We start from the raw sequence: 11,115 nt of genomic DNA on the forward strand, positions 1-11,115 counted from the left end.
TGAATGAGGATAATATTATAATAAATAAATAAGAAAGCAGATAATAGTTTTACCCTAGAAGTGTACAGAGCGTATTAGTTTTAAAGTGTGTCACAGTGAGCTCTCCCTCACACATTCAGCTGTAGTGCATCTGAAACCAAATAAGCAGAACTATCAGTTAGAAAAACACTGAGGTCACGAGTGCAAGGCCCCCAATAAAACAACACATGAGCACGAGGAGCCGTTTGTGGAGAGCACTTTTTCAAATGATGCAAAAAAACGGACGCGGGGAAGGAAAAACATTACGAGCAGGTCGAGGTTGTGTTCGATTATTGATGGTGAGTGATCACGTCAGAGGTGTAACCACAGTGGACACTCAATGAGACACTGCACGCAGCCTGAAGGGCCCTCTCTGCTGTGTGTGTGCGTGCGTGTGTGTGTAGGGTCACAGAGCTGAGGGTCACATCACCACTTTAGTGTCTGTCAGCAAAAAATTTAAAAACAATCCGACAGACACTACACTAAGAGTGTGACACGTAACTTTACGCATCTGCCACGTCGGTCCGGGCTGTTAGTGTGTTTGTTTGAACAACACGCGCACACCAACACGCGCACACACACAGATTCATGTTGTCATCGAGCAATGTGTCGCAATAAGACGTAAAGAACTTCACACCAGTTGGATTCACTTCTTTTTTTTGAGTTAGTTTTGATGCATGAAATAATAAACACGAACATGCCAGGACTTTGCCTGTGAAGCTGCTTATTGTAGATGATTATTTGTATTATATAAAATATTCTTTTTCAGTAATTATCCGAGCATAGAAGTAACAGGAAGTAAAACAACAAAGAACATATATATATATAGTTAGTTGTAGGCGTTATTTTGCCACCGACACACGCACGTTTAGTCCTTTGTGTTTCTTACAACATTATTATGTTTTGTGTGTTCATCCTGCAGGGGATTTTTTTTTGTTTTACTCTACAAAAAGTTGAAAATAAAACCAGTTAAAAAGCTTCACAACCTTTGGAATCAAAAGTAGCTATTAGTTAGTTTATAGTTTCTAAAGTGAAGTCACTTTTAATGAGACTCTAAAGTGACTTAAATAAAACAAACACTCATACTCATATTTTTGACAGACCCCGACTAATTCTGATGTTTGAATTGAAGGTTTTGTTGCTTTGAGTGGTTGTGTGTTGAAGAGGGAGGAGGGAGGGGGGGTTGAGGTGTGTGTGTGTGTGTGGTGGGGGAGGTGGGGGTCGCTTCTTTTTTGTCCAGATCTGATCCCCAAATTATTCCGGGGGGCTCAGATTGGTGTGAAAGGGACGAGAAGGTCACTTGAAATCGCCTTTTATCCTCTGGCGTTTTTTTCTTTCTTTTTCTTTTTTTTTTTCCTATGGATCAGCAACTTTGAATGGACATAATCTAATCGCTGTTAATAGAATGGCCATTCATGAGAAATGGTGGAAATAACGTTAAAGCCTTGTGTGTATTATGGGCTGCAGCCATTTAAGGCATATATGAGGCATTTAACAGGCAACAGGAGTTCACCAGAAATTAATTATAAAACCCTGTTAAGTTTAATTTACATTTCAAAATAAAGGCCACGCATATACAAACAGCAATCAGTGTAAAATAAACACATTAATATCCTGTTTAAATGTTATATTTTTGGACTAAAATGAATTGTAAAATTGCATAAACATGATCTTCTTTCATATAACTATAGATATTATTGTTGGGGTTGTTTCCTCATTATTTTTAATATGGCTTGAGGTCCTTCACATCCAATGCGAGATGAATGGGAGTCTTTTTTTCCCCCTTTTCCATCCCACACTGTAATTGACGACAATAACTGCAATGACTTTGCCAATTAGGCTTGAGGTTAGTGTTAAGTTGGAGGGACTGTCAGTTTATTCTATGGGCTCTGGCTTTATTGCTCACTAACCATCATTTTCTTTGGAGTCCACGTGCTAATTACTCTGGATGGTCCCAGAGACGGAGATTATAAATCCATTAGCAGCCAAACCCTCGTGGTTCCACTAGTGCAAACACTGTAATTTTGCAGCACAGCAAAGTGTAGCAGGAGCTGGGTTTTTCAGCTGCGTGTGTGCGCGTGTGCCAGCGTGTGTGTGCGCGTGTGCACTTCTTACAGTGTGAACGGGAGCCTGGCGTGTATCAGTCAGCAGCTACACTGAAACACAGAGTAAACTAAGCAGAACAGAAAATGAAATGACAGGGGAACATGTTTGACTGCCAATGGCTGCTGGTGCTTATTTAAAAAAAAAAAAAAAAAACCCTCGTCATGTGACTGCGTCCACGGTGAAGCATCAGCTGTAATCATACATGATCAACACGACAGCCTCTTAATACTGTGGCACCAAGTTAAAGGGAAATTATTATTGTTATTATTATCACCATTATCCCCTAAGTGCGCGCAAATACGTAGCGCGAGCCTTAAGGAATAACACGAATTAAAAATAAGACAGACTTAATATGTGCTTCAAAAAAAAAAAAAGGAGGCAAAACTCACAGAAAACGGGACCCACATGGGCGGGTGCGGGTGTGGGTGTGAAGGCATCTCACCCTTAAAGTAATTTATTTCAGGGAAACCAAAGGGCAAAGGTGGAATTCTTGAGAAATTCAACAAGGATAAGGGAGCTTTAGGAATTCTGCACGCAGATTATACTTTCATCCCATCCGCACATTATCCGACAACACACAGTAGAAAATATAGCTGCGCGACAAAAGACGAGAGAGAGACAGATTAGCCTCCGACACAGAAGAGTGCAAAACTATTTTTCTTTTTCTTTTCTTTTTAAAGGAGTATTGCGAATATAAGCAAAGGGGGGTCAACACAGTGGAGGTGTGATTCCCTGTGTGAGCTCCCACAAGAGGAGGGAGGAGAAGAGATGACACAGCACTAAAGGCTCCAACTTGTTCTTACTCTCTCCTCCTGTCATGAGTGAGGGAACAAAAGAGCTTTTTCATGCATGCATTTATATTAATAACACACGTATATAATGATATTAAACCCAGAGCAAAGCTGAACAAGGATTGAATCGATTATGTGGAAACGTATAAACACATTAGTCTACTTTCTTAGCTTTTTTTGGCCAAATGTGAATGTAGTTTTTCACTGATTCTCTGTGTGAGAGTTTAATAAGAACAGTAAAGGACAATGTAGGAGTAAAATAAGAGAGGTGGGGCTATTAATACAAATCCAAGTCCTAAATCCAGAGAGTCCTGACATGAATCCTGACACTACTAACCCCTTTTTGGTTCAACTTGGCTGTTAAACTTCTGCTTTTCAGCCAAACTAAAGGGCATCACATTGACATTAACACTACATTGTTTACCGTCATAATATAATATATATGTTATAATTTTTCTCCTTTGTCATTTAGTCCGCTGCAAAAACAACTCACAGTAAGGCCATGATCATAAATGAGCAGTTTATAAATATGTAGAGAAGAGAGAAAACTGTTTACTGTGATAAATAATAAAAAAAACATTTATTTATTGTACTTAAGTGCTTTGATTCCATTCAAAAATATACACATTGCTGTATAAATACATGCCCAACTCTCTAAAAAGTATAATTGTGTAATTTTTAACTAATGTGTCTCATTAAAAACATGCATTTTGAACATTTAGCAGCAGACCACTCACACTCACACACAAAGAAAATCCCTGTTGACATGAAGTGAACGTGGGCCTGTGTTTAGTGTCCAGACGTTGGCAGATTGTGACCTTATCAATGTGAAACTTTTAAAGATAAATTATTCATAGCACCTGTTTATTAATGTGTCCGGCCAAAGAATGACGAAGGTGTAAGATTCAAGACGCGACTCAAAGCTGCGAGCGAGCATCAGCATCAGCCCCGAGGCTGCTGTGCTACTTTGTGTGTCTCCTTTATTCAGCACTGAATATGAAAAAAAATAATAAAATTAACCACGTGTCTCCTGACAGGAGGTGAAGAGGAGAGAGGAAAAAACAACAACAACACAGAAAGTAAGAGCATGAATCTCTTCTTCTGGAACTCAATCCGCCATTTTGTGTGTGTGTGTGTGTGTGTAAGGTGCAGCCACAGTCTCAACGTCATGTGACTCACAGGTGTCCAGTGATTATGTCGGTCACTAAAGTGGGCCACCCACATTGTCGTCCCCCCCCCCGCCTACTTTCTCCTTCGCTGTAATTTGAAACGAGAAGCAGCAGAGTTTGTGAAAGTGATTCAGTGCATGATATAACGCTATGTTTGCTTTCTCTGTGTAATCAGGTTTGTGTGTCGTGTGTGTGTGTGTGTGTTTTTTATCCTTGCAGGCACAGAGTGACGTGGACGTGGAGGCGAGACGGTCAGAGAGACAGTGGGACGTGTCGTTGGTGCGACGCAAGGACCGAGACTGGGATGAGATGTAAATTATGGAGAGTGATGTTTGGTGCCGAGTGTTAAGATCACTTTGCCTGACAATCAAAGCACTTAAAAACTGTAGTGTTTAACTTGTTGATATGTACAAATGTCAGTTACATTTTGAACCATTGCTGCTATACACACACAAACGCCCCCTCAGACAGGTCTGATAGTTTTGCTTGACAGGCCCTGTTTTCAGGTGAAAATCCAGAGCTGACCCAAGCCAAATTAGATTTTGGGGCCCTTTATCCACGTAAATGATATAGTGGTTGTCACAGACAGGATTCACCAGCTTGTCAAACGCTTCTCAGTACTCTAACTCCTAAACGGTTGAATAGCTGCCAGATATCGAAAGTGAAAGTTATCTTGGAAAAAGAGAGCGAGCAGAAAGTCACACAATTCTACAGCCATAAAATCTAAATAAATTAGGGTTAACCTTATATAGTCTTTCATAGGAATCTCAAAACAATGGTCTTGTGTTGCTTTTCACGTAGTGAAGGTTTTCACAAGTATTCAAAATGGCACAATAAAAAAAAAAAGAGGTGAATATGGTGTCAGTCAACAAAATGAAACAATAACAATGAATAGAACACAGTATAATATTATCTTGCTTATTGTGTTTTTGTTTAACAATGCCATGTCTTGGCTTGGGTAATGTTTGTGAATGTCAACATACACAAACAATAAAATAATGTGTAAAAAAATAAAATAAATAAATACCGCAATGAATTGCTCTATGGGGGGGGGGGGGGGGCCCTGGCCCCTGTTTGCTTAAGCTTTGGTGAAAGACGCAATGTACAAATAGTGCTACATTACGGTTCATAAAAAACAAAAAAAAAAACTGAATAATATCATCAACAACAAAAGTTATGCAGATAAAGAAGCTGGAAATGATCAGAATGCCAGTGCTTAGTTGTTGCTCAGTATTATTGCAGTAGATCAACTGACTGTTGTTTATCATGTTCACAAGAAGTTCAAAGAATGTCCTCACTTAAATTTAATAGTGCATTTAACCCAATTTATACCATTCGTTTTGTTATTTGACTTGATTCTATTGCAGTTTTCACTGTTTTTCCTTCTCCTACATGCTTGTTTTATTTAATAATACAAACTAGTTTGTTCCAAGTTTCAGAGCCGGGCTTCCCAGCATGCTCTGAGGCAGGGTGTTGAAGTCAAAATTGTGTTCTAAATCATCACAGATGTCGCTCTGTACTCGGTTATTGTTGCTCTTATGTTATGTGCACATTTAGTTCACCGTTCCGCCGGCGGTGCGTGTCGGACTGAAGCTCGAATTGTCACTTTTAACTTGCTAAAACATAAATAATGTTTTTCACTTACTTAAAAGTTTAAGACTTTCTCTTAACTTGCATATGAAGACACATGAAATGCTCAAGTAGTATATAAACAACAAGCTACTTTCTAACACCAACAGTTAACTAGGTAATAAACTAACTCAACGCAGAGACAAATCCAGGCTTCCTGGAACTCAAATTCGTTTTGGATCCCTTTTTTTTCTGTCTTTCTTTGAAAATGATCACAGGGCGCTTTTCGGGAAACTGGCAGCTTATTCTTTCATAGCTGGAGGTCAACATAACACTCAGCATTAATAAAACAAATATGACTGGGATGGATATTCACGATGATCTATACAGATGTACCGGGCATGAGCGTGAATCATGTGTGTGAGATAGTGCTGAAGGAGAGCAAAGGGGAGACACTCACACGTCTCGTCTGTTTACTCGTCTCTGTGTTTGTGTGTGTGTGATAGCCGAGTCAGTTTCCCTCAGATGTTCCTTTTGACCTCTGACCCCAGAGTTGGGGTCAAGCCCTGACAAATGAGATGGTCGAGTTCTGGCCAGAACAGCAAACATTCCACAACAATCTTCTGTCCTCCTCCCCTCCCTTCATATCCGTCATTCCTCACCCCTTCACTCCTCTCACTCTGTCTCGTCCACAAGTTGCCAGAGGAAGTTCTCATTTCACACAAACGTGTTTTTTAGTTTTTTTATTGTACGTGTTCATTGCTGGCCTTGAAAAAGAAAGCAACAACCCTGACATGCATGTGGCTTATTTACAGGACAGAAAACAACAGAGTACATCTTAGAGGAGAGGTTGTGTTGAGATTACAGGCTTGTAGTTGTGTGTGTGTGTGTGTGTGTGTGTGTTTGGAACGCTTGTCAGTGATGTCAAAGATGAGAAATGTTGCAGTGTGGTTTTTTTTACACATGCTGCTGGCTCTAGCATTTCCGGCAACATTTCTCACTCGGCCTCCCTCACACCATCCGCTCTTCTGCAATATCCCCACATTTTTCCTCCCTCCCTCCCTTCCTCCCTCACTCCTTCCTCGCCCGCCTCATCTCTTCTCCTTTTACCCTGCCCCACCCAAGCCAATCGTAACCTCTCCCTCCACCTCCTCACCCCCCCACACCCTTTTCCCTTCCACTCACTATTTTCTCAGATTTTCTAACATGCCATTCCACAGAATACCTACCACCTGTGTCTCTAGGGGGGGAAAAAGGGAGCTATTGTTATTCCTCTTCAAGAAACTGGTTAAGGTAAGTGGCACCAGCTATTACAATGGTTCTGGTTGTTGTGTTTCTGCATTAACTTTTTTTCTCACGCACTGACCTCGGCTTCGCAAGCATCACCACCCTCCATCAGAGCTGTAGCTACAAGTCACTGCTGTAAAAACACACACACACACACACACAGTCACTACCAATGAATGTCAGCACCGCAGCCACGGTGCCACGACGGAGCCTGGAGACCAACAAAGCCGGCTGATACTGTAACGGCGAGTGGATGGTGCTCTTGAACTTGCTTTCATAATGATGTAATATGACTAAAAGGCAATGCAACTCAGCAGAGATCTTAATAAAAACATGTCAGTCTCGATATGTGTGTATGTGTGGAGTTTTTTTTTTTCTCCCCCCCCCCCCAACCCCTCTTCACTCCCAGTTGAACTGTGATATCATTTGATGTCGGTTGTTGTGTGATTCGCTGGAGGATACGACTGCTTCGCATGGATCCCGGGCCTGGACAGGACTGCTGATCACGTGACTCAGTGACATGGACAGATCTGCAGCTCTAAGTGTCTGTGCAGTGGCGCGTCGCCGTGGTCAGTCTGGGCGTTACGTGTACAAACACTCTGCTTTGAATAGCAAGAAGGGAAACGATGTGATTGAGTGCAGTTTTGTCTTTTTTTCAGCCCTGTGCTTCCTTCATGTCTGAGGGTGGGGACACCTGGACTGTGGTCTGTGATGATGAATAACAATGGTAGTTACAGCCACAGACTGTAAATAAAAGTGGACACAGTCTTCCAGCTGCATAAGGAACTCAGGAAACTGCAAATTCAGACGTGAATGGACGACAGCAGCTGTCAATCACACTGGTGTCCACTCATATTATCATCCATTTTACATAATAAAAATATATATATATATTACATACATATTCTATTTAAGATGATTTGGAACTAGGGATTGACACCATTAACTGCTCAGGAAAATGTTTAATGATTCTATAAATCCACTCAAAGTGAGTCTCCCCCTGCTGGCCTTACTTCCTGGGCTTCTTGCAAACTGGAAGACCATTTGTAAATGCAGTGTATTGTTACAGGTGGGAATGTTATGAAAAACCCTTTTCACATTGCAGTTATGTTCACAAATTAATGACCAGTTTTGCCACTCATCAGCTCCATTAGTCTGGATATGGAAATGGATCTAACCTTCCAGTAAAAAAAGAAGAAGCCTAGAAAGTGGGATGGAATTAGCCCTTAGCCACCTGGGGAAAACTCCACTGATTACCAAAAGAACGCAGTTTGAATAGAAGTCTATGGGAAAATGAGCCCAAATCTCACTTGATGTATAATGTCCAACATTTTCTTGAGGCCAGACAGTTTAAGGCCTTCTTCAATAGAGCATCAAATCTGTAAATTATGTTTTCATTTAGCGGAAACAGACGATGTCACGTGGTTGCAGGTGACATCTGATGGTCAAAATCCGAATGGTCAAATCTCCAACCTCAAGGCTTCATAAAGGGAGTTTGTCGTGCAATGGGAAGACTACATCCACGTTTTATACACAGTATGTGGGTTAAACCAAGTGAAAGGCTACAGGGAAAAAAATGTCTTGGAATATGTGTGTAATCATGTCAATGTCCATGGTGCAGATCAGCTGATCGTATTCACCTCCCTCTCCTCCTCCTCCTCCTCCTCCTCCTCCTCCTGCTCTGTTTGTCCACAGGCACCTCCACGATGTAATGCAAAGACTCAGAACCACTTGATTCCCTGCCACCACCCACCGTTACCCCAGTGTTACTGTAGCATGGATGTCTTCCCCCTGTCCCCCAGGGCCTTGGTGGTGCTGCTCTCCCCCACCCCCTTCCTCAGCCAGCATCACCCACCAACCCAGTCTACCACCCCACCACCCCGACCCCCAATCCCTCCACCTCCTCGCCTCGCTCCCTGATTCTGTGTGTAAAAGCACCCCCTGAATGATGGATTACTGTGTCACCGCTGCCTGCGAAGGATTAATTTGTTTCATTGATTTCTCTTTAGGCAGAATGCCAGCGTCTGCCGCTTCCCACCTTTTCCCCAAGACTCGCAGATGTAATAGACGGTAATGGCCTAAGACAAATCAACCCGTTTCTTGTAAAAATAGCACCAAATAACCCTCCCCACCCCGCCAGCCTGCACTCTAGTCACGAGCACATCAGGTGGTGGTGGTGGTGGGATATTGGAGGTGTTCGATTCGTCCTCATCCTCCATCTTTATCACTCTATCTTGCTATCCCCACACCGCTGTCTCCCCTCATCCAGTACTGAGCCAGAGGAGACCATCCAGTCACTCTAACAAAGCCATAAGTCTGCTGTACTTACAGCTCCCTCTCAGGCCCAACAATGGATGGGTAATGACAGCGTTGTCTGGAGGGGGCTGTGGGAGTTAGGCCATTCTCTCCAGTAATGGAAGCAGTTACTGCCATTCCCTACACACCTGCAGGAATAGCTAACTGTTAACCACTGTGATCTATGGCGAGGCCTTACCACACTCGGCTGTGGTTGAAGTGTTGTACTGACACCGGTGAATTAGGGGAATGACTGCACAACACATCTTTGTGTCTTTGTAACGGTGCATGAATTTATCCCACTGTCAGGTAAGAGGCTTATTTACAAATAAATCTGTGCCAGTTATACAGTCGGACCTGTTTTTCTGCACATTTACACATAAAAAAAATACCAGAGTGGATACAGAGGAGGATCGGAGAAATATGGCAGGTGGAAAAGATGACGTGTCAAAATCACATGACTGAAAACCTCCCTCCCACTTCCGCACATTGTTGGATTCAAACCACAACATTCCATCACTCCATCACACACACTGCTTATCTTACTCCCAACATTCACTTTGCAGCAGTGGATGGAAACACACAGATTTTCTAATACAGAATATAATTTGCGACACATTCAAATCAATACCTAGCAAGCAAATAAGAATCGGTACAACTCTCAACACCATAGACTTACAACCCAGCAGTCCTGACATTAACACAGACATAAGATGCTGCCACATCTTTACTACCCTGTCACTGCTTTGAACGATGGGAAACCCAAACTGCCTGTAACATTAAGCACACCACTACAGGCTGACTGTCCTCCAATGCTTTCCAATCCCACATGAGATTTATGAGCAGAACCAGATCCATTAATCCATTGTTGATTTGCTGTGGCTGCCCTGCAGGGTTTTTGGGATCAGATATCATACAGTGCTGAAACTCACCCCGTTGTGCAGCAGGGCAGACCGTGCAGCACCCTGACTGTTGCCATAAATGCTGCACCAGGCAGTAAAAAGTAAAAAAAACAAAAAACAACCCAGTGTTGTTCACTTTTTTTAAATGAATGACACATTTGAAGCAGCAACACATCCTCCTCCCGCCTCGTTCAGACACAACACGGCACATATGTGAAGTTTTTGAAAGAAAACACTGTCACTTACATTAAAAACGGCAACATAAAACAGAGTGACAAGCCATAGAAGGATCAGTATGAGTGAATTAGAGCTGATACGCAATGTGATAATGACCCAGGCGGCAGGGAAATCTCATCAGCTCCCTGCAATCAATTTAACCGTGTTTACAAAGCCACAGACTGAGGTTTGTGCTTGGGGACAGAGCAAATGGTCACCTGGTGCTCCACTAGATCCCCCTGCTAAGCTGGCCTCTCCTGGGTAAACCTCCACAAAGCCCCCTCATGTCTGACACCACCGGGTCCTTCAAATACTCCTCTCAGACAGAGGATTAGGTAATCTCACCATGATACTGTCTTTTTCTCCATTTCTATCATTCTCTCCCTCTCCCTCTCTGTGTCTACACCCCTCCACTGTCATATATTACATTCTCCCCTCCTGTTCTGTCTCTGGACTGTTGAAGTGCTTGTTCTACTCGGGGCACATCTATCCTCAGGGGTCCTCGCACTCTTAAGTGCCTCGAGAAAAGGTTAGTTGGCAGGTAATTGTCCAGCTGTGGTCGGGCTTATCTTAATTGTGGGCGCTTCAGTGTGAGCTACAGTTCCTTTGATGAAGAGACTTATGTGGAATAAAAGGAGGAGACGGGAGGAAGTGCCATTTTAAATTGTGTCTGGTGTTCGTCCTTTGGTTGTTTGTACTTTGCACATAAGCAGTAAAAGTTGAAACATAAGGTTGTCATAATTTTGATAGGACATATAGTTA

General features: G+C 42.4%; 1 long non-coding RNA gene across 1 annotated transcript; it reads left to right on the top strand.

The window, feature by feature from the left end:
- The first annotated feature begins 1,237 nt into the window (after positions 1-1,237).
- Positions 1,238-7,286, top strand: LOC131463675 (uncharacterized). Its single transcript, XR_009241096.1, has 2 exons — positions 1,238-3,994; positions 4,304-7,286. It is a non-coding gene; the product is annotated as an uncharacterized LOC131463675 (long non-coding RNA).
- Positions 7,287-11,115: the final 3,829 nt, after the last annotated feature.

This window comes from Solea solea, chromosome 8 (assembly GCF_958295425.1).
Source record: "Solea solea chromosome 8, fSolSol10.1, whole genome shotgun sequence".
Lineage (NCBI taxonomy): Eukaryota > Metazoa > Chordata > Actinopteri > Pleuronectiformes > Soleidae > Solea > Solea solea.